The following is a 25410-nucleotide window of genomic DNA, read 5'->3' as shown; positions in this document are numbered from 1 at the left end:
GTATTTGTTTTTTTTTTTTTTTAACGTGTTTAATTCCTTTAGAACAGGGAATATCTATATCTCTCTATAGCTTCCCTGGTGGCTCAGACAGTAAAGAATCCACCTGCAATGCAGGATACCCAGGTTCGATCCCTAGGTTGGGAAGTTCCCCTGGAGGGGGGCATGGCAACCCACTCCAGTATTCTTGCCTGGAGAATCCCTTGGACAGAGGAGCCTGGAGGGCTACAGTCCATGGAGTCCAAAAGAGTGGGACATGACTGAGTGACTAAGCCCAGCACAGCACATCTCTCTATATATATTGATGTGTATGTGTGTGTGTGTGTGTGTGTGTGTGTGTGTGAGAGAGAGAGAGAGAGAGAGAGAGAGAGAGAGAGAGAGAGAGAGAGAGAGAGAGAGAAAGTCCCTAGGGAAAAGTTTATCGAAAAAGGTGAAGAACAACTGTTTTATTACCTTTTTTCAGTTTGCAGTGTCAGCGTCCTCTTTCAACATTACATGGTGTAGTTCTCTTCATGTAAGAATGAAATAAATCTTCCAAGGCCATTCGCTTCCTACCCAATCTCCTTGCTCCTGGCTGCCTCACTTTGGTCCTGAGACTATGTTTCCTCCCAGGTTTGGTGAATTCCCTCACCCTCTGGGCCAGGGTAGAAGGACATGGGACTAGACATTGTTTTTAAATATTAGGCATATCTGGTTAGCTTTCTTTGTGTCTCCTATTGACTGCTGTCCCAATCTATTATTGAATGCAGAAAGTGATACTGTATGGGAAATTAAGTATTTGATTTAAAACTCTCAGTTTGAGTATTTCAATAGAGGATGTAGGAGTTCTGGATTTTCTCTTCAGGGGCTGCTAACGGGTCTGCTCTTTTGACAGTACATTTGCCAAAATCCCACTGTCAGGAAGATAATAGAGCCCAGCACATCCCCTGACGGCTGGTAAACTATAATTGCATATCTAGAGAAGAAGCGATGCCTAGATGTTAGAACTTTATAATAAAGCAATTATTCTTCAATAAATAAATAAATTTTAAAAATTAAAAAAATTGGGAAACAGACTTTAAAACTATTTTCATTTTGGAAGGTAAAGGCGATAAGAAAAATAAAATACCAAATAATGACCATTTCATGTCGAAAAGATCAGAATAAGAGATAATCCTTAAAACTCAATGAATCTCATTTTATGAAAAAATGGTCACATTATTTATATTTATGTTATTTTCGTAAGGACTTTAGGAACTTCTTGATTGACCACCACTAGTCGGTGGTTTGACATTAGGAAAATCTCTGGCCTAGACAAAGCAGAAAAGGTTTAAACCCAAGTTTTATCACCTCTCTGGCGGGTGGAGAGTTAGGCCCTGTTTTCTTTTGACAGCCTCTGGCTTCCCTGATAGCTCAGTTGGTAAAGAATCCACCTGCCATGTAGGACACCCTAGTTCAATTCCCGGGTTCAGGAAGATCCACTGGAGAAGGGATAGGCTACCCACTCCAGTATTCTTGGGCTTCCTTTGTAGCTCAGCTGGTAAAGAATCTGTCTGCAATGCGGGAGACCTGGGTTGGATCCCTGGGTTGAGAAGATCCCCTGGAGGAAGGAAAGGATACCCATTCCAGTATTCTGGCCCGGAGAATTCCATGGCCTGTATAGCCCATGGGGTCACAAAGAGTCAGACTCACTCTGAAACTGAGTCACTTTCACTTTTCACCCATGATCTACAAAGCATGTGAGCAGAAAAGCCCTCAGTAGACATTTGGGGAAGGAAGGGCTCAAACACAGGCAAGGAAAACTAGGATAACTTCTAAGAGTACCCGTGCTTTAGCTTAAACCTTTCATGATTCAGAGACTGCATGGAAGAGTCAGGCAGTGGAACACCAGTTGTCGAGACAAGGCTTTGGCCCATCAGTGATGCTTACACCCAGTCCTGCGGCAATGTGACATATTGTTTCCTAAGAATCACTGTGCTATGCAAAATCATGCCTTTATATGGAAAGTTGTAATATCAGGTATGCATGGATGTGGCTCATAACACATAAGAAACTGAAATAAGTGGTAGATTTTAAGGTGTGTGTGTGTGTGGGGGGGTGGACTTTGTATATTCCTATACATCTTTATTTAGCTGATGCAACTTTCTGCCTTCACTCTAGTATTTCTACTGAACAAAATGGTGCACAAGCAATTACACTCAAATTGTTCCCTAACATATCAATCATGTTGCAAGAAAACTCTTTTCAAAACAAATTATAGAGCAGAACTAACTGCATATATGTTTCAGAACAATGAAAAGCTCAGCCATCAGTAGATATAACTTGAAACCTACATGAACTTTTTATCTGTGTTAGGCACTCAGTTGTGTACGACTCTTTGGGACCCCATAGACTGTAGCCCACTGGGCTCCTCTGTCCATGGAATTCTCAAAGAAGGAATACTGGATTGGGTAGCCACTCCCTCCTCCAGGATCTTACTGAACCAGGGATTGAACCCAATTCTCCTGCATTGCAGGCTGATTCTTTACCATATGAGCCACCAGGGAAGACCATGTGACTTCTATCTCTATGCAAACTGGACATCAAACGGAACTCAAGAGAGTCTCCTACTCTTGATATCTAGATATAATAGTGTTAAACCCCTAATACCATAGCCTGGGGAAGTCTAAGCCTACCCAAGATTTTCATGTCCTTGTTATCTGGTGGGTCTATTAGTTTGTATGGTTCTGGGTTCTCGCTTGCTCTGGTTTATCCACTGATTCAGGGCTTCCCTGGTAGCTCAGATGATAAAGAATTCACCTGCAATGCAGGAGACCCAGATTCCATCCCTGGGTCAGGAAGATCCCCTAGAGAAGAGAATGGCAAACTAGTATTCTTGCCTGGAGAATTCCATGGGCCAAGGAGCCTGGCAGGCTATAGTCCATGGGGTCTCAAAGAATTGGACAGGACTGAGTGACTAATACTTCCACTTTTCTTTCATCTACTGACTCAGATCTGAAACTCGAAAGTCTCAAAGAATCTGCTCACAGAAAGTGTTGGCTTCACATTCAGTTTTACCAATGGGGATGGGCAGGAAGGGGGGCTCCAGCAGAGAGAAGGAAGGGTGTGTGGTCAGACTACTGAATCCACCAGCTTCCTCTCTGTGGTCCCCATGGGCTGCCTATATCCCTGACCAATGGTCAGAGCTTCTGAAAGACACAGTTTGCTGATGAGCACCACCTCCCCTGCCCCTTTGAACCAGGGACTGTAGTGGATTCCACTGGAACTAGCCCTAGAATACTTTCCTCATGCATTTACTAAACTTCTCGAGTTCCAGTGTTCACGTGTGCCATTCATTTCTTACTATAGCCATGACTTGTATGCCTGGATATGAATTCTGCTTCCATCACTTAGAGCTTAACCTTGAGTGAGTTTCTTAATCTGCTTCAATTATACCATCTATAAAATGGGGCAGTACCACTTAAGTTTGCTGTGGGAATTAGACAAGATAGATGGATATATAGGTACAGTACCAAGAATATAATAAATGGCAAGTGAATGCCAGCCATTCTTGTGGTGGTGGTTGTTATTATTGGTTTGTTACTACTGTTCCTTTCTCACTGTCCATTGCTTCAGTCGTGTCTGACTCTTTGCAATCCCATGGACTGTAGCCTGCCAGGCTCCTCTATCCATGGGATTCTCCAGGCAAGAATATTGGGGTGGGTTGCCATGCCTTCCTCCAGGAGATCTTCTTGACCCAGGGATCAAACCTGGGTCTCTTATGTCTCCTGCATTGGCAGGCAGGTTCTTTACCACTGGGAAGACCTCCTTTCTCCTTGTCTCACGTTAAATCTGGGCACCAACTAATCTTTCTTGGCAAAAAATGTGAAGGTTGAACTTAAGATGGCTGAAATTTAATTTCCTATGAAATTAAACTGCTTCAGGGCCACCATTTTGTTAATAAAAGTTGAGCAGTGATTATGAAGAAGCAGTACATAGAACAGCCTTGTACTGAGGGATCTGTTTTTGGTCCTCTTCTCGTGAATGTGCCAGGCAAGCTCATCTCCTTGAACAAGAGAGGCTTTTGTTGTTTTGGAGGAGGTGTTACTAAAATTTTATGGGCGAGAAGATGGAGTGAGCATTTGCGTTGAGCATTGCACAAGAAGCAACTTTTAAACCTGTATGCATGAGACATTTCTCTTCCTTAATGTGTCTTCTGGACGACTTCTCTGGATTTTCAGTTTTCTCTCTTTGGCTTCTTCCTGTTACAGAATCTAGTCTTGGTATTTCCTCTTTTTTTCTACTCAGGTTCTCCTCTTTGACTTCCTAATTTTAGTCCTTTTCCCCTTTATATTTCTGGATCTTACTCCTAAACTGATGTTGAAACTGAAGCTCCTGTACTTTGGCCACCTGATGCAGAGAACCAACTCACTGGAAAAGACCCAGAGGCTAGGAAAGATCGAAGGCAGGAGGAGAAGGGGTGACAGAAAATGAGATTGTTGGATGGCATCACCGACTCCGTGAACATGAGTTTGAACAAACTCTGGGAGATAGTGAAGGACAGGGAATCCTGGTGTGCTGCAGTCCATGGGGTCGGAAAGAGTCAGACCTAGCGGCCTAGCAAGTGAGCAACAACAACTTCTAAACTTACAGACACAAACCCATTAACACATAAGAAAGATGATCCACCTCTCTTGGCAGAGTTGCAGGTGGCAAACTGGTTCTTTCTTGGTTAGAAATCCTCTCTAACACTCCTGGACTTCAGTTGCTTTTCATAGCAGCCTCTCACGTGTAAGGGATCACTGCACAGATAGTGGAGTTAATGTAGCTTGGAGCAAGAGAGCTCTGTTTAACATTTGAGATAATCTCAGGCAGCTACAGTGGCTGGTGAAGATCAAAGGTATTCTGCCCAATGGAGGTCAAGATTACTCTTGCTTTGCAAGCCTGAGTGTTCTCAAGTTATGTCAGCAGTTACAGAGCCACTGCTTTCTCTCCCAAAATGTTGTAGCAAAAAAAGACACTAAGTGGAAACAAAATCTTTCTGAGGCAACTCAGAAAGTCACACAACTTCAGTTCTCTGCAATCTTCTGAGATAATCTATGCATGTGGCAAATTTGAGACTCATTGTACTTTTTGACTAGTTCTTTCTCCAGGAGCCGCTTTTATTTAGTACTTTTCTGGATAGATGAAGTAAACAATTCACCTCCCAATTAATTCTCCACCTAAGATCTCCCTTTAATCCACTCAAGTTTTACCCACAGTAACTAGCCTGGACTATTTTATTTGGAGAACTGAAATTAAAAATTAATACCCCCTGGTCAGTACACTTTTGAACTTTTCACTGCAGATAAATTTTTTAAAACAATAGACAAAATTAAATAAAAAATAGCAATAGAACTATCCAGATAATTTTGGAGAAGGAAATGGCAACCCACTCCAGTATTCTTGCCTGGATAATCCCATGGACAGAGGAGCCTGGTGGGCTATAGTCCTTGGAGTCACAAAGAGTCAGACATGATGTAGCGACTAAACAACAATCCAAGTAATTCAGCACCAGTGTGTTGAGAAAGAAGATGGGGAAGGCCAAGATGATTCAAATTGTGTTAATCTAGAGTATCTCTGAGTTGCGAGTAAAACATTCTAAACAAACTAGCTTCAGTAAGAAAGGAGAATTTATTATAGGGATATAGACATGTTTCAGAGAAGGCAGTGGCACCGCACTCCAGTACTCTTGCCTGGAAAATCCCATCGGTGGAGGAGCCTGGTAGGTTGCCATCTATGGGGTCTCACAGAGTCGGACATGACTGAAGCGACTTAGCAGCAGCAGCAGACATATTTATCATGGAGTTTAAAGACAGGTAAAAGTTGAATCTTTTTTAAAATGTGTATCATTTCAAAAGTCTTTACTGAATTTGTTACAATATTGCTTCTGTTTTTTATGTTTTGGTTTCTTGGCCATGAAGCACATGAGATCTTAACTCCCTGACCAGGGGTTGAACTCTCATCCCCTGCTTTGGAAGACTTGATCACTAGATCAGCAGGGAAATCCCATAAAATTGAGTCTTAGGGACCAGAACAAGGGTCTTGAAAACAGAGAGAGCTAATCTCCTACCTTTTCTGTCTCTTGGTTCTACTTTTTTGTCTATAATTCTACTTTCTTCCCCTGTCTCTGCACACAGGCTTCCTCTGCTTCTCTGAGTGTGGGTAAATCAGTGCTGAAAATATTCCATATTTGCACCACTCAATGTGGCAGTCATCAGCTACACACAGCTATTAAGTACTTGAAATATGGCTGGGACAATTAAAAAACTGATTTTTAATTTTAATTTAAACTTAAATGGCCACATGTGGCTAGACTCTGCCCTAGTAGACAGCAAAATGGTAAAAGGACACCCCAAGAGTACCTGCTTTTGCATATCCTCAGTTTGAGGAACTAGTAGAGACTAACTAGCTTCCTTGAATCTCAGTTTCAGCTTCTCAAGAGATAAGTTGATTGGCCCAACTTGTGTTAGGTACCACCCCTGGTTCAACCAGTTATGCCAAAGGGATAGGATCAACATGGCAGCCAGGGCTAACCTTTATGTGTAGAGAAGGGAGTGCAATTCTTAGAGAAAAATAGTCATGTCTGGGTTGTCACTCCAAAGGATAAGTGTTCCTCACGTTAACGTCCTATGTTGATTACTTTCACTGTTTAATATTCAAATTGCCTTGACTCATCAATGCAAAAGAGATGAAGATTCTTGTTTACATAAAAACAGAAATTATATTTTCACTGACATGTGAAAGATGCATCAGTAAGATCAAACAAAAACTCAAGAATGATTCAAAAATCGATTTCTGAAGGCATTAGCCTCCCTTCAGTATTCTCTTTTATAATGCAGTTTAGTTTAAGAGGGGAATTACCACTTAACTAGGGCTTTAGGAGTACAGGAATGTTACTCTTCTGTGTCTTATTTTTTCTGTTGTAAACATTTATGTCTAGTTTCTAAACAGTGGAGTAAGATGGCACATATCTGGGCAGCACTTGACCCTGGGATGGAGCCTCTGCCATGGTGTTAAGCAACCTTCCTATGTGGGTAGAGGAGGGTGCCCATACAGTCTAAGATCAAAGCTCTGACATTTCTTAGGAGGTGCCCCTCATTTGGTTTGCCTGAGTACTTTGGCCCTGTCTGTCTGTCTCCCTCATCTGTTCTGACCTCTGAGGCCTGTTGGCTAATTAACATCTTGGCTATTGACATCTGACGTAGTCCAGCCTCAAGCTTTGCTTTCTGCCTTTCCCAGCCCTGCATACTCCTTGATCTTGATTCTTAAATCAGCTTGCCAGTGTCTAGCTTGCCAGATCCATCTCAGACATGGTTCCTGATGACTCAGCTTTTCTGTCTTAGTGATCTTCCCTGAAGGCTCCAGTCTGATGAGTCCCATGGTCTGGCATGACAGATGTGTCTTTAGCAAATATTTTCAGTTGAATGTCTTTCCAACTTAAATTATATAAGTATACTGATACCTCCACTAATGACACACGTATGGTCTAATGACCTTTCTTAATTATTATCAGAAATGGTATAAACTGGATTGGAATAATAATAAAGAAATAGGACTTACATTCTTACTTAAAAAATAATTATTTAAAATCTTCAAATATATATATATATATACTTTTACAAAATAAAATTGTTTATATAAGTATATATATATATTTCAGATTCTTTGACATTATTGGTTATTACAAGATATTGACTCTAATTCCCTGTGCTTTATAGTAAGCCCTGTTGTTTATTTATTTTATATCTAGTATTGTATATCTGTTAATCCCCAATTCTTAATCTGTTGCCCTCCCTTCCCCCTTTGGTAACTGTAAATTTGTTTTTTATGTCTGTGAGTCTATTTCTGTCTTATAAGTAAGTTAATTTTTTTATCAGTTTTTTTGATTCCGCATATAAGTGATATCATTTATTTGGCTTTCTCTGTCTGATTTATTTCACAAAGTATGATAATCTCTAGGTCCAACGATGCTGCTACAAATGGGATTATTTCTTTTTTTTTTTTTTCTTCTGAATTTTATTTTATTTATTTATTTATTTTTTATTTTTTAAATTTTAAAATCTTTAATTCTCACATGCGTTCCCAAACATGAACCCCACTCCCACCTCCCTCCCCACAACATCTCTCTGGGTCATCCCCATGCACCAGCCCCAAGCATGCTGCACCCTGCGTCAGACATGGACTGGCAATTCAATTCTTACATGATAGTATACATGTTAGAATTCCCATTCTCCCAAATCATCCCACCCTCTCCCTCTCCCTCTGAGTCCAAAAGTCCATTATACACATCTGTGTCTTTTTTCCTGTCTTGCATACAGGGTCGTCATTGCCATCTTCCTAAATTCCATATATATGTGTTAGTATACTGTATTGGTGTTTTTCTTTCTGGCTTACTTCACTCTGTATAATTGGCTCCAGTTTCATCCATCTCATCAGAACTGATTCAAATGAATTCTTTTTAACGGCTGAGTAATACTCCATTGTGTATATGTACCACAGCTTTCTTATCCATTCATCTGCTGATGGACATCTAGGTTGTTTCCATGTCCTAGCTATTATAAACAGTGCTGCGATGAACATTGGGGTACATGTGTCTCTTTCAATTCTGGTTTCCTCGGTGTGTATGCCCAGCAGTGGGATTGCTGGGTCATAAGGTAGTTCTATTTGCAATTTTTTAAGGAATCTCCACACTGTTCTCCATAGTGGCTGTACTAGTTTGCATTCCCACCAACAGTGTAGGAGGGTTCCAAATGGGATTATTTCATTCCTTCTTTATGGCTAAGTGGCATCCCATTGTGTGTATACACCGCATCTTCTTTATCCGTTCATCTGTTGATGGACATTTAGCTGCTTCCATGTCTTGGCTACTATAAATAGTGCTATATGAACACTGGAGTGTACGTTTCTGAGGTTTTCTTTACAGAAGGCAAAAACTTTAAGCCAGTGCACTGAATTACAAACCTTTTGACACCATTGTTGTCTAGGTTGATACTCTGAAACTCTGACACATTAAGTTTTCTTTGATTAGCTGATAGTGAGTGATTAATTGGGAGGAAAGTGAGAGAAAGCTTTAAGGAGAGCTGGAGTGAGGTGAGGAGGGGCTGTTATCTAAGAATGGAGAAAGAAAGAAAAGAGGAGAGGGGATATATGTATACCTATGGCTGATTCATGTTGAGGTTTGACAGAAAACAACAAAATTCTGTAAAGCAATTATCCTTCAATAAAAAGTAAATTAAAAAAAAATAAAAGAGGAGATGAGGGCAATTGAGGGCAGTCCTCATACAATGATTTATCTTCAAATCTTTGTTCTTTTACAAAGTATTTATTTATTTTTAAAATAGAGGTTTTGTTATTGAAAATGTTTACTCCCAAATAAGTTATTAACTGAGACATTGCTACAACTGTTTTCAGTGCAAGTTCGATGCATGCAACAGGGCACTCAAAGCTGATGCTCTGGGACAACCCAGAGGGATGAGGTGGGGAGGGAGGTGGGAGGGGGTTCAGGATGGGGGGACATATGTGCACGCATGGCTGATTCCTGTCGATGTGTGGCAAAAACCACCACAATATTGTAGAGTAAATATCCTTCAATTAAAATAAATAATTAAAAATTGTAAGAAAAAATTAAAAAACATAAAATAGAGACTTTGTTATTGAACATGTTTATTCCCAAATAAGTTATTAACTGAGGCATTGCTGCAACTTTTTATTTTTTCTCAAAGCTAACAAACTTGGTGCTCAGGGACCCAAGTTCTAGTCACATCAACTCTTTGCAAACTATGTTGTTGGCCAGAGTCAGACTCAGTGTATTATTTCTTCATCAGGCTATTTTAAAGAATGAGTAAAACTATCTGTTTTAACTTCTGAGTCAAGTTCTATTTAAATAAAACATTTTAAATTCTGGTTTTTATATAACTTGTGAAAGGGAATGCTACATTAATAGAGCAAAATGAATAAAGCAGTTGTTCTCATTTCAAAATGGAGTTTTCGCTTTTTAAATAGAGTCCTCATGTGGATCCTTTAAGTAGAGAATTTTCCCAGTATACTTGAAACATGTGTATGTACAATCAGTTGTGTCCGACTCTTTGTGACCCCATGGGCTGTAGCCTGCCGAGCTGCTCTGTCCATGGAATTCTCCAGGCCAGAATACTGGAATGGGTTTCCATTTCCTTCTCCAGGGGATCTTCCTGACCCAGGGGTCGAACCCGCATCTCCTGCATTGGCAGGCAGATTCTTTAGCACTTCAACATTATTGTTGTTCAATCATTAAGCTGTGTCCAACTCTTTTTGATCCCATAGGCTAAAGCCCACCAGGCCTCCCTGTCCTTCACTGTCTCCTGGAGTTTGCTCAAACTCATGTCCATTGAGCCAATGAGGAGCATAACTGCTCTGTACATTGAGATAATACTGAAACTTTCTACATTTATCAAGCAATTAAATGAAGCGCCTCTATCTCTCATTGGCTTCTTCAGTTTATGGAATGACATGAAGAAACAGATGTAATGAAAATAGCAAAGTCCTTGCTTTTTCCTTCCCCTCTCCTTCCTCCTCCTCCTCCTTCCTTCCCCTGTCCCAACTCCCCTTCTCCTCCCCTTCTCTTCTTTCTTTTTCTTCTAGGCTGTTTCCTGGCACATACAGGGCCGATGCTCTCTGCTGAGGATAAAGTGGCTTGCTCCTCCCTGGGAGAAGACTTTTCTGGGGACTGTGAGTACCCATCCTCATCCACCATAGAATCAGCAGAGAAAATCCACCCTGCCTTAGTCTAGGGTCCTAAGAGAACGGCCAGCAGTCTGTTACTCTTGGTATTATTTAGATTTCCATTCCCAAAAGGCTCTGGGAGGGCACCCCAGAAGGCCAGTCTGTGAACTTTGGTTGGTAGCTACTGTGAGTGGCTCTGAGGGCCTCTGGAACACCACAGGAGAACTATAGGAGAACACTTCCTCAGAACTTGGAAAGCAGGAGCCACAGACACTTGGAGAAACGGGCTTGGAAACCCCAGGAGCCCTGTCAGGAAGTGCAGAAAGAATCAGCGTGAAGATGCTCCCTTCTCTGCAGCCCACCACTTCCGCCCTTCACCTCCAGTTAGATTTGCACACTAATGGATGAATAGGCCACATCCGTGGTCCAGTGAATGTCCATTCAAATGGGCTATGGAGATTGTTGACCTGGTGTTATATCCCTCAGTGTGGAGAAGCAATAAATTTCTCATCCAAAAATCTAGCTGGATAGGGTCTCCAGCAAATTACAACAGAGGTTTATCCTGCTCCCCGTCTGACCGGAAACTCAGCCATTAGATTCTTGGCAGGGAAGGAGTGGAGTTAAAGGTGAGGACAGACTAAGAGGCTTCAAGCTCCATTGGTAAAGCAAGTAGGGGGAAAGGCAAGGAAATCACTTCCTCACCCTCCGCCCCACTGTACATTTATTTTTGTGTCTTTTACATAGGTTGTTCTAACATTTGGATAAAATGACAAAATGAGATTTTCAAATCTTCCTTTCACATTTTCCAGATATGAATGGTACCAGATTTACCATTAAAAGAAAAAAAAAAATCACAGTTGAGCTTCCAACTTGTACTTTTTTTTTTTTTTCCCATTAATGGGTTCTTTCCAAGACAGGAAATCAACAAGAGAGAAAAAATTTATAGTTAGTCTCAGTTAAAGAATGCCATTTTGAGCACTGGATTTTCTTTTCTGCTTTTAAATACCCACGCTTGTCTTCACATTTCTTCCCCAAACTCCTCCTCATCCTATTCCACGCGGTAGATGCTTAATATGCTAACACTTATGGGAACAGAAGGTCTCTCCAGGGAGAGTCACAGAGCTGTTCTGGGTGACTGCCAGAGCTGCTGACCTGAGCCTTCCCGGTGTTGCCAGGATGCAGCATGTCTCCAGTCTCAGTGGATGAGAAGCTCAGGGGCACCTTGGGCTGGCTTTGTCTATCCAGATTTAGAAGATGGCTTCAAAGATGGAGCCAAGGCTCCAGAAAGATCTTTCATAAGGTTATCAACGGCGGTGACCGATTTGGAGATGTCAGTTAGGGTCACGCACCTTGTTTTCCTCAGTAGTTTCTCTATTCACTCCAGACTGTCTTCTTAAACTGTTAAAACCAAAGAAAGAGTATTTTTTAAAATTATGATGCTTCTAATGTACCTTTTATATTATGTTCTGAGAGAGTTAGGATACGGCTCAGATCTTATACAAGTTATTGTGTATAATTGCATGAGATAAACTTTTAAGAGGAGAAGAAAAGGTGGTTTAACACATTTATGTCTCTTAGTATTTTGGAATTGTGAGAAGTCACCGAAAGAAGAGAACATTATCATAGACCTCAGGAATAGTGTTTTTATTTATTGTTCTCTGTATTTTAAAAATGAAAGAGTTGAGATTTTTCACCAATAAAATTGGCAAAGATAATCTTTATATGATCGTATCTGCTAGTATGAGTAGGAGATGAAGAGGGCTTTTTCAGTACAGCTCATCATGAATATAAATTCCATAAAATTTTAGAGGACAATAAAAATACACATAAAACTTACAGATGAAATGACATGACATCCAGAGTTTGCCTTAAAACTAGTAGGAAGTGAGTGAAGGGAAATAGAATGGGAAGAATAAAACCAAATGACCTTACACTAATAACTGTTGAAGTTCACTAACGAATAAATGAAGATGCATTAAACTATTTCCTCTCATAAACTTTCATCATAAACATTTAAAAAGAAATGCACACATCTTTTCATTCGTTTATGCATTAAATGCATTTCTATGTGTCAAGCACAGCTCTATGTGCTGGGGACACAGTAGAGAGCAAACATTTCTCTGCTCTCAATGAGCTTAATCCTAGGGGCCAGGGAAAGGCTACAAAGAAACAAAAATGAACATAAAATACAGCAAGTGGTAATCACTGCTATAAAAACAGGAGCAGGTTTAGAGAGTGTTGCAGGGGGTTAGTTACATGCATTTTAAAACAAGGTCCCTATGGAAAACCTTTCTGATGGCATGATGCTTAAACAGAGACATAAAGAAACTCAGGAAGCCATCTCTGTGAATATCTAGCAGACAAATATTACAGGAACATTCCAGGAAGAAGGAACAATAAAGGCAAAAGCCCTGAGATGAGAGTAAGCTAAGTGTGTGGAAGAACAAGCAAGAACAATCTGTGAAGGGGAGAGAGAGATGAGATAAGAATAGACAGGAATGTGCAGAGGCAAGGTGATTTACAGCCTTGCAGGTCAAATAAAGACATTGGTCGCTAGGGTTTTGAGCAGATAAATGACATAATCTGGTTGCTCTAAGAAGAGTCTGTTGGGGAGGGAACAAAAAAGAGTAAAAATAGACCGGTTCCAAGGCATCTCTCTCACCTTGGTGAGAAATCGTACTGGAGAGAGTTGTAGGTTTCTGTACATTTTAATGTCAGAGTCCACAGGATTTCCTGATGGAGTGGATATGTGGTATGAGAGAAGGGAAGATGGCACCAAAGTTTTGGGTCTGAGAATTAGATAAACAGTTGCCATCTGCACATTTACAGGGGAAAAAAGATCAAGGGTTAGGTATTATATGTGTGAAAGTAGAGATACCTTTTTTAAAATTTAATTTTTTATTGAAGGATAATTGCTTTACAGAATTTTGCTATTTTCTGTCAAAGCTCAACATGAATCAGCCATAGGTATACATATATCCCCTCCCTTTTGAACCTCCTTCCCATTTCCCTTCCCATCCCACTCTTCTAGGTTGATACAGAGCCCTTGTTTGAGTTTCCTGAGCCATACAGCAAATTCCCATTGGCTATCTATCTTACATATGGTAATGTAAGTTTCCATGTTACTCTTTCCATACATCTCACCCTCTCCTCCTCTCTCCCCATGACCATATGTTGGGAAAGCAGTTAGATATATGAGTCTGGAATTTAGGGGAGAGATAATAGACCACGTAGATGAATTTGGAAATAGTTGGTATTGAAATGATAGTTAAAACCATGGGACTACAGGAAATCACCAAGGAAAAGTAAACATAGAGAAGAGAAGGAGTCCACAGACTGGGGCATTTACAGTTTTAATGCTAGAGGTTAAGAGAGATGAGGGGAGCCAGCAACTAAAAATGATGTCCCTGGTATGAACTGGCTAAAGTATTTGAAGAATGAATGACAGTTTCACTAGACCAAGTGCTGCTGATAGACTAAGAAAGATGGGGCTCAAATCTAGGATTTGCCAATATGTGATGCATTGCTGTTTTGTGTTAGTGATGGGTGTTTCTTGAGAAAGAAGGGAGAAAGCATTGGCAATCAATGAAGACATCTCATGTAAGGAGTTTTGCTGTGGACAGGATAACTCAGATGGTGGCATGACACTGAACTGATGACAAACTCAATTCAGATAATTTTGGATTTTAATAAATGGACTACTTGCAAAGATTTGGACAGGGAGTGGGAAAACTATAAAGGATAACACAGTTCTATGGGGCTACTTAATAGTGGGCTCTGTTACTATTAATACCTTAACGTGATGAGGCAAGAGAAGAGAGCCATCTCTAGGACCTAGAGAGAGAAAGGTAGAAGAGATCTGTGGAAGCTGATGCTGATGGACGTTGTGATGCTCAGTTCAGGGATGCAGTTAGCCCCTGGCCAACCTTCCAGGTAAAGGAGTCAAGGGAATATCTACCCAAATTTTACTTGCCTGTCTCCATCCCTCTGATCTTGTTTCATGCCTCAGTGACTGAACTCAACCAAAAGCAAGAAGTCCACGGAGCTTATCAATGAAATTTATGAAGATCTGTCTCCTGAGACATAGGACAGGGGCAAGGAGTGGATTTGGAGATTTTAGTGGAAGTTATGCAGAGCAAAGAAGGTCAGAAATGGACCAGTGGCTAGAGGGAACATACAGAGTTAAGAGAGCAAGAAGCGGTGGTACCAGGAACTCCATTTCCAGGAACTTCTAAGGATATTAATAAAGGATACGTGAAAATTTTAGCTATATATTTGTAGCTCAGAATGGCTAATCATTTCATAAAATATACTCTATAGCAATTAAAAGTACTCTTGCAGAAGACATAAACATAATTAGGATAAATTATTAATTGAGCTAAATGTTATTTTATAAATGCTTTATGTACAGAATGACCCCTATATATATATGTATATATATATGTTTGTGTTAGTCATGCTGTCGTGTCTGACTCTTTGCAACTCTATGGACTGTTGTCTGCCAGGTCCCTCTGTCCATGGAATTCTCTAGGCAAGAATACAGGAGTGGATTGCCATTCCCTTCTCCGGGGGACTTTTCCAACCTTGAACCCAGGTCTCCTGCATTATAGGCAGATTATTTATTGTCTGAGCCACCAGAGAAACACCAAATATATAGTCACTCAGTTGTGAAACTGCATTGTGTTTGAGTAGTGCAATTTTATGTAATCCCATTTGGTTTTTGCTCACATTCTTCGCTGCATACACTGCCCATTCATTCTACATGAATGCACCTCTCCCTTCCTCCACACTTAGTTTGTTTCCTGGGCTGACAGCCTCATGCTTCTTGCTTCTGTGAATTCTACAGATGTACTATATTATTTGAAGTCTCAAGGCATCTGTGTGGGGACTGAATAACCCATTCTGCTTTGGCTTTTCCTATTTCTTAAAGTAGAAATCACATACATCAGTGTCTGACAGCCATATAGCCTTCCTGTAAGCCCTGAATTCAAAGAAGCACCAATTCAGTGCTGGGGAAGTGGAAACATCATTCTTGGTGATACTGAGGTGGTAATAAATGTTAAGTATAGGTCACAGGTAGAGTTGAGAGAGAGAAGCTCCTGACCAGAGATTGCCATGGATGGAGCCCCATTGGTGAACACTCAGGGTATGTGGTTAATGTCAAAGCAAATGGTAACTGTGATAAAATGACATCAATTACCAATTGATAAATCTTAATTTAATAAAAAGTTATTATTGAACACCTTCTCTGCTGAAAGTTAGGTTGGCAGTTAAGGGATTAGAATACAGAAAATGGTCTTTGTGCTCAAAGAACTTATTTAGCTAGACAGACAATGGCTCAATTGGTAGAGAATTCACTTGCAGTGAAGGAGACCTCCTGCAATGGAGGAGACCTGGATTTGATCTCTGGGTCAGCAAGGTCCCCTAGAGAAGAAAATGGCAACCGACTCTAGTATTCTTGCCTGGGAAATACCATGGACAGAGGAGCCTGATGGCCTATAGCCAAGGGGTCTCAATGAGTTGGACATGACTTGGCAACTAAACTACCACCGCCACAGTTAATACAGGAAACAGTAAAGATATGATATAATTAAATATTAAATTGTTTCTTTTTTCCCTTTTCTTTAATTGAAATATAATTGATTTACAATGTTGTGCCAACCTCTGCTGAACAACAAAGTAACTCAGTTATACACAAATATATATTTTTTAATAAACATTCTTTTCCATTATTCTTTATCCCAGGAGATTAGATACAGTTCCCTGTGCTATAGAGCAGGGCCTTATTGTTTATCCATTGTAAATGAAATAGTTTACATCTACCAACACCAAACTCCCAGTCCCATCCCTCTCCTTCCCCCGGTTGCCCCCATGGCAACTGAAAGTCTATTCTTTATGTCTTTGAGTCTGTTTTCTTTTGTAGATAGGTTCATTTGTGCCATATTTTAGATTCCATGTATAAGTGATATCGTATGGTGTTTTGTTTTCTCTTTCTACTTGCTTGACTTAGTATGATAATCTCTAGTTGCATCCACGTTGCTGCAAATGGCATTAGTTCATTCTTTTTTAAGGCTGAGTAGTATTCCCTTGTATATGTGTACTGCATCTTAAAATTATTTCTCACAGGTCATAAATTCTATGCATTTCAGAGGAAACAGGAGGGTAGTATTAATTACGAGTGTACTATAAAGATAAATTCTCCAGGCTAGTCCAGTGCTTTGTGAACTGAGAATATCCAGATGTTCAAGCTGGATTTAGAAAAGGCAGAGGAACCAGAGATCAAATTGCCAACATCCGCTGGATCATCGAAAAAGCAAGAGAGTTCCAAAAAAAAAAAAAAAAAATCTATTTTTGCTTTGACTATGCCAAAGCCTTTGACTGTGTGGATCACAACAAACTGTGGACAATTCTTTTTTTTTTTTAATTTTAATTTTTACTTTATTTTACTTTACAATACTGATTGGTTTTGCTATACATTGACTTGAATCCACCATGGGTGTACTGTGGACAATTCTTAAAGAGATGGGAATACCAGACCACCTTACCTGCCTCCTGAGAAATCTGTATGCAGGTCAAGAAGCAGCAGTTAGAACTGGACATGGAAAAACAGGCTGGTTCCATATAGGAAAAGGAGTATGTCAAAGCTGTATACTGTCACGCTACTATTTAACTTATATGCAGAGTATATCATGTGAAATGCTGGGCTGGGAGAAGCACAAGCTGGAATCTAGATTGCCAGGAGAAATATCAGTGACCTCAGATATGCAGATGATGCCACTCTTATGGCAGAAAGTGAAGAGGAACTAAAGAGGAGAGTGAAAAACTTAAAACTCAGCATTCAGAAAACTAAGATCATGGTTTCTGGTCCCATCACTTCATGGCAAATAGATGAGGAAACACTGGAAACAGTGACAGACTTTATTTTCTTGGGCTCCAAAATCACTGCAGATGGTGACTGCAGCCATGAAATTAAAAGGCACTTGCTCCTTGGAAGAAAAGCTATGACCAACCTAAATAGCATATTAAAAAGCAGAGACATTACTTTGCCGACAAAGGTCTGTCTAGACAAAGCTATGGTTTTTCCAGTGGTCATTAATGAATGTGAGAGTTGGACTATAAAGAAAGCTGAGCACCAAAGAATTGATGCTTTTGAACTGTGGTGTTGGAGAAAACTCTTGAGAGTCCCTTGAACTGCAAGGAGATCCAACCAGTCCATTCTAAAGGAGATCAGTCTTGAGTGTTCATTGGAAGGACTGATGTTGAAGCTGAAACTCCAATACTTTGGCCCCCTGATGTGAAGAGCTGACTCCTTGAAAAAGTCCCTGATGCTGGGAAAGATTTAGGGCAGGAGGAGAAGGGGATGACAGAGGATGAGATGGTTGGATGGCATCACCGACTCAATGGACATGAGTTTGAATAAGCTCCAGGAGTTGGTGATGGACAGGGAGGCCTGGCGTGCTGCAGTCCATGGGGTTGCAAAAAGTTGGACACAACTGAGCGACTGAACTGGACTGAGCCACGTGTAAAATAGATTGCTAGTGTGAAGTTGCTGTATAAAACAGGGAGCTCAACATGGTGCTCTGTGATGACCTATAGGGTAGGATGGGGTGAGGGAGGTTCAAGACAGAGGGAACATATATATACTTTTGGCTGATTTGTGGTGTTGTATGGCAGAAACCAACACAACATTGTAAAGTATTCATCCTCCAATTAAAAATAAAAAGAATACTAAAACAAATATTTGGAAAAAGAAAGCCACTAGGCAGGGAGGTGATGTACTTTAACACACCATTCAACAAATTACAAATGATGAATTTTAGTTTCCGTAAATTACTCTCTTTTGATATTAAATTCTTTACTCACTTTGACGTCACATCAAGGAAGACAATTACTGACTGATTCTTCTGTGCCAGGTCTTATATACATTGTATCATTTTATCCTCATATACATTACATCATTTTATCCTCATAACAACCCTGGAAATCCAGTTTTAAAGAAAATTCTTTATTATACAAATGATAAGACTGAGACTCAGAGAAGTCAAGAAACTTGCCCAAGGTACACAGCTAGAGGTGGAAGGTTTGTGATAGAAACCTAAGTCATCTGACTCCCTGATTCTACAATGTCTCAAATAGTCCTGATTTCCGAGTGCCAAAGTGTTCCCAGAGCTGTGCAAGGAAAACACATCTGGGAAAGTTGACGTAAATTCACCTCTCCTATCCTTCAAGGACTTGTTTTTCCGTCTCCTGATAAGGCATGACTTCAATCTGACATAGCTGGACGTTTTGCAAGAGAACTCTTGAAAACTGAAGTATCTGTTTTCAAATAGCACTGAAATTCTAGAGGCCAATGTGTTTTCTAAGAGTGTAAATGTCTTGGTCCAGGACCCAGGTACAAGGGTCTCCTGCTCTGTGTTTCCATGGAAATCGACCAGGGCTGTCCACTGCTGTGCAGCAGCAGAGGCATGCAAACCTTGGAGAGATAATTAGAGAGGGTGCTCAGCAACAGGAGGAAACGGCTACACTGCAAAAACCTGCAGGACTTGGAATTCACAGGAAATGATTTCTTCCCTTGTGGGAGCTCAAGCATTCCAATAAATCCAGTGCTGTCGGAGAAGCCACTGGCGCTGAGCTTGTTGATTACATTTGCAGTTAAGCCACCTCTCCACTCCCTGCCCCGCCTCCGCCCCAACCCCACTCCTGACAGTTTTGATTTTGAAACTTATCCTACAGAGGTCTTTAGTGCTAATGTCTCCCCTACCAAACAGATTTAATCTTTACTGAAAAACCCCTGTAACCCACAGAGATCAGCTGCCCATGGGGACGCAGACGAGCGTGTTTTCCTGAAATGTAGGCGGAATGGGACTGGGGTGTGTTAATCAATTTCCATATACGCAGATCTGCCTGGAAGGTTGGGTAATTTCTAACAACACCAGCCTTTACCTCGGATTCACAGAAGGCCATTCATATTACTTTTGGGGTTTTAAGCCTGGTGTCTGATTGGTTTCCCCAGTGGGCCATGGTTTGGTTAAGAGCAGTGTATTCTTAAGTCAACTGAAAGGCAAACTATTCAGCAACCCAGAAGATGTCGGTGTAGACTGTTGAAAGTCCCTTGTGAAACCATGCTGGTTCTACTGGAGGCACATTCAGCTCGTCGGAAAGTGTTTTTTCCTTTACAGAACTTGGATTTTTAGAAGGCTATGATGTATGAAAGGGGAAAATAAAAACACCAGGTGGAAAAGAAATCTCTAAAAAAGCTATGTCTATTGCACACACACTCTCCTCAGAATTGTGAAGAGGCTTCTGCCAAAAAGATTAGAAATAATGATTTCATGTGGTTCCCTCAGCCCACAAACCCATCGTCTTCTAGTCCACACTGGACATCTCCATCAAATAAGAACAGTAGGGACTTCCCTGGAGGTCCAGTGGTTAACAGTCTGCCTTGCAATGCAGGGAACACGGGTTCAATCCCTGGTGGGGAAACTAAGGTCCCACACACAGAGGGGCTACTAAGCCCTTGCGGCACAACTGGAGAAGCCTGTGCACCATATCGAAGACCCAAAACCACCAGAAAAGAGAGAAAAAAGAAAAAAATAAAGAGAAACCTAGTCATAGCCAACTTTCAGCTTCAGAGTGAAACACTTTATTATTAAGAAGTTATCCCCGTGCTTCTTGTTAACATTTTGAGGCCAGGTAAGCAGGCTGCACATTTAGACTTGAAGATGGAGTTTTCTCTATAGCTTTGGAGCTGCAGTAGCCTGTCTCTCTTTATCTGCTGGATCCTTCTTCACAAATCTTTTCCTTTCACCTTCAGTTCAGTTCAGTCGATCAGTCATGTCCAACTCTTTGAGACCCCATGAACTGCAGCAGGCCAGGCCTCCCTGTCCATCGCCAACTCCCAGAGTCCACCCAAACTCATGTCCGTTGAGTTGGTGATGCCATCCAACCATCTCATCCTCTGTTGTCCCCTTCTCCTCCTGCCCTCAATCTTTCCCAGCATCAGGGACTTTTCCAATGAGTTAGCTCTTCGCATGAGGTGGCCAAAGTATTGGAGTTTCAGCTTCAACATCAGTCCCCCCAGTGAACACCCAGGACTGATCTCCTTTAGGATGGACTGGTTGGATCTCCTTGCCATCCAAGGGACTCTCAAGAGTCTTCTCAAACAGCCAGTTCAAAAGCATCAATTTTTCGGTGCTCAGTTTTCTTTATAGTCCAACTCTAACATCTGTACATGACCACTGGAAAAACCATAGCCTTGACTAAATGGGCCTTTGTTGACAAAGTAATGTCTCTGCTTTTTAATATGCTGTCTAGGTTGGTCATAACTTTTCTTCCAAGGAGTAAGCGTCTTTTAATTTCATGGCTGCAATCACCATATTCAGTGATTTTGGAGCCCCCCAAAATAAAGTCTGTCACTGTTTCCACTGTTTCCACTGTTTCCCCATCTATTTGCCATGAAGTGATGGGACCAGATGCCATGATCTTCGTTTTCTGAATGTTGAGCTTTAAGCCAACTTTTTCACTCTCCACTTTCACTTTCATGAAGAAGCTCTTTAGTTCCTCTCCACTTTCTGCCATAAGGGTGTTATCATCTGCATATCTGAGGTTATTGATAGTTCCGCCAGCAATATTGATTCCAGCTTGTGCTTCGTCCAGCCCAGCATTTCTCATGATGTACTCTGCATATAAGTTAAATAAGCAGGGTGACAATATACAGTCTTGACATACTCCTTTTCCTATTTGGAACCAGTCTGTTGTTCCATGTCCAGACTGTTCCATGTCCTTTCACCTTACCTCTCCTGAAACACCTTTCTTTCCATTTTCCTGTTCTTACCTTTTGCTTTCTTCCTCTTCCCCTTCCTTCATTCTTCCTTTATATGCCTTTGCTATTTCCATTCTCCCGTCATCCCTTCTGGAACTCCCTTCTCTGAAAGACAAATGATAAACACACCAATACACCCAAAACCACTTGAATGTACATTGTAGTGGAGAAACACAGTGACTTCCATTAATTTCAGTTCAGTCTCTTTTGACTTCATGCTTTCTGAGCAGGGCAGTTGTTCAATCATTCAGTCTTGTCTAACTCTTTGCGACCCTGTGGACTGCAGCATGCCAGGCTTCCTTGTCCTCCACTGTCTCGCAGAGTCTGCTCAGATTCATGTCTACTGAGTTGTGATGCTATCTAATTGTTTTATCCTCTGCCTCCTGCTTCACCTTTTGCCTTCACTTTCAATCTTTCCCAGCTTTAGGGTCTTTTCCAATGAGAGCAGGGCAGGGCCCAAACCAATTCCAATCGGTTCCTGGTTTTAGACTGCTCTCCTAAAATTATATACATAGCAATAGAATTGGAAACAATTTATGCTATTGTTTTGGCTTCCTAAGTGGCTCAGTGGTAAAGAATCTTCCTGCCAATGCACTAGCTGCAGGACTAATGGGTTTAACCCCTGGATTGGGAAGATCCCCTTGAGAAGAAAATGGCATCCCACTCCAGTATGCTTGCCTGGAAAATCCTATGCACAGAGGAGCCTGGTGGGGTTGCAAAGAACTGGACGTGACTGAGCTACTGAGAGCGCACTCGTGGATCATTATCTCCACATAATTTTAGGAGCTGAATTTAGAAGTCACATCTTCATAGATAGAAAACCTAGGTACAGAATGGTTAATGACTGAAAATCAGACAAAGCCATAACAATCAAGTAATCAACAAAACACTCTTCAATTCCCATTATATTTAAGACATTGTAGTAAGCAAGATGGGGACACACAGGCTGATGTATTGTTCTGTTTCAAGGAGCTTATGATCATGTTTGGGATGACAGGGAATTTATAGCTAGAATTAACTTGGGCTAGTATTCATGGTTGTGATTGTTCGGTTGTTATTTTTCAGTTGCTAAGTCGTGTCCAACTTTTTGCAACCCCATGGACTGTAGCACATCAGGATCCTCTGTCCTTCACTATCTCCTGGAGTTTGCTTAAATTCATATCCATTGAGTTGGTGATGCTCTCTAATCATCTCATCCCCTGCTACTCGCTTCTTCTTTTGCCTTCAGTCTTTCCCAGCATCAGGGTTTTTTTCAAGCAATCATTGGGCTCTTCACATTAGGTGGCCAAAGTACTGGAGCTTCAGATTCAGCATCAGTCCTTCCAATGAATATTCAGGGTTGATTTCCTTTAGGATTGACTGGTTTGATCTTGCAGTCCACAAGGACTCTCAAGAGTCTTCTCCAACACCACATTCAGAAGCATCCATTCTTTGGTGCTCAGCCTTCTTTATGGTCCAGCTTTCACATCTATACATGACTACAGGAAAAATCATAGCTGTGACTATACAGAGCTTTGTTGGCAGTGATGTCTCTGCTTTTTAATATGCTGTCTAGGTTGGTCATAGGTTTCCTCCCAAGGAGCAAACGTCCTTTAATTTCATGGCTGCAGTCCCTAACTGCAGTGATTTTGGAGCCCAAGAAAATAAAATATGTCATTGCCTCCGTTTTTACCCCTTGTATTTGCCGTGAAGTGATGGGACCGGATGCCATGATGTTAATTTTTTGAATGTTGAGTTTTAAGCTAACCTTTTCACTCTCCTTTTCCACACTCATCAAGAAGCTCTTTAGTTCCTTTTCACTTTGTGCCATTAGTATTCATGGAGCACTTACTAATTGTTAGCTGTGGTGGTGAGCTCTTTCTACGTGTTCTGTCCTGTAGCCCTTAGAATAATTCTGTAATGTATGCTGCATACCATTGTGATCTGCATTTCACAGATGAGGAAACCGAGACTTAGAGATGAAGTAACTTACTCAAGGCTTCACAGGTAGCCCATTTGGGCTGGGAGGTGAACTGCTAAGTGTCAGCAAATGTGAAGTACCAAATGAATGGGACAGAAGAATCTCCCTGAAGTTCAGTACTGGAAAATCACTGTGTACTTGGGAGGTTATGAAAAGATAGCATCTCAGGACTGAGGCAGGCCTTCAAGATCTGAATCTCCACTTCAATGTCACGCTTGGGGAAACTGGGACCCAAAGACAGGGATAACCTGCCAGAAGAGGTGGCATGTGAATGGCACGTGTAGGATGAGTGGGCATTTGGACTGTCTAGACAGACAGCAGGTGGCATTCCAGGGAGGGAGATGGGAATGATGGTCTACTGAGTCATATTCCACTTTTGGTATTGTTTTTCCTTCATGAAGAACCTTTATTCAGTATCTGGGAGGAGAGAGGAGTGTGATTCCCAGGAGAGGAGTTTGGGGATTGAGGAAGAAGAGGAGCTTTTGTAACTGTTATCATCTCCCAATATCTGAGAGTTATCACCTCTTTGGGACTCCTGGTATAAAAGCAGTTGCTATTGCTCCTTACTATTGGATGAAGTCTGTTGGTTGTCAAAAGGTATAAGCAAGAATGGGCAAGCAAAATTGAAATAAGGGATGGCCGAAAGAAAAATGCAGTAGAGGAATATGTCAGCATAGAACTTACAGCTTTGAAGCTGAAAAAATCCAAGCTTGCAGCACAGCCTGCTGCAGTTTCTTTAGTCTGTGTCATCCTCGAACAGAGCGCAGTTTTATATAGAATGTTTGCTGCAAAACTAGACACAAATAGTTCCGAGGATTAACTTTGAATTTCCTGGATTTGGTGGGCATAAATCAGGGCCTTCATGCTATTTTAACACTTTTTAAAAACAAGGTCCTTCTGAATAAATGGCGAAACTGGGTCAAGAAATGCTTTATTCATTAATAAGTAAAATCTAGAACTTGGAGTAATGCTCCCTAATTATGAAATGGGCAGCACTCTGTACTGTTTTCTGATTGGCTGACATCAGTTTGAATGCAAAGCTTTATTTTACTCAGAGTCCTGGCATACTTCACACATTAAAATTCTAAGCTGTCTAAGTAGGTGTGAAACTAATTTTGTGTTTATTTTTTAAAACCCACCTATGATCATTTAGGACCATCCACTTCACTTTGGGAGGGCAGCACCCGGTTGTAGGTGGGCCCTGGGAGACAATAAAGGAGAGGATAATTTCTTAAAAGCCTTAAACCAGAATATTTATAGTTTCCTGCAATAGTTGTAACTACTTATCCATTTTTCCAGCCACAACTTTTCTTAATAAGAAGGGCTTTGAAAAACCTGCTAAATCTGGGCATAAAAGGAAACAGAAGTTTTCCTAGAGCAGTGGAATTTTTTAAAGTCACATAGTAACCTTATTGATGAAATCAGGAAGAGAGCACTTTCAGATCAGACTTAAGGGAGGTTATTTACAAAACATGGGATTTTTCTCAGCACACCAGGCACATTTTGTGAGATTTCCTGCGACATGAAGACACATACCATCCCTAGCTTTTAATCAGGCCAGACTGGCTCACAGACCCTTCTTCAGTGGGGGATATTAAATGGCACTACCAACACCCTGATTCATTCAGAATCACTAGGAAGACTATTTGTAGAGGTCATCTGGCACTTTAAAAAAGGAAGCAACCCCCCCAAAAAACTTACATTAGCAGTTACATTAAAAAAAAAAATGGTATATCTATTTTTTTCTGCTTGGACATGGTGTATCTCACTTGAATTAGTCTTCTCATAGAAACGCTTTCTTGTTTATGAATATCTGTCCTAATAAAAAGTTATCCTAAAATTTAGTGCCTCTTTGGGCTAAATTTGATCAGTTTATGAATTTGGGACAATTTGATCAAATGTACGTTTTGGAAAAGTCATATTTACAATGACC

Source organism: Capra hircus, chromosome 12, assembly GCF_001704415.2.
Source record: "Capra hircus breed San Clemente chromosome 12, ASM170441v1, whole genome shotgun sequence".
Taxonomy (NCBI): Eukaryota; Metazoa; Chordata; class Mammalia; order Artiodactyla; family Bovidae; genus Capra; species Capra hircus.
The sequence above is the reverse complement of the archived record's forward strand: the minus strand, read 5'-3'. Positions refer to the sequence as shown.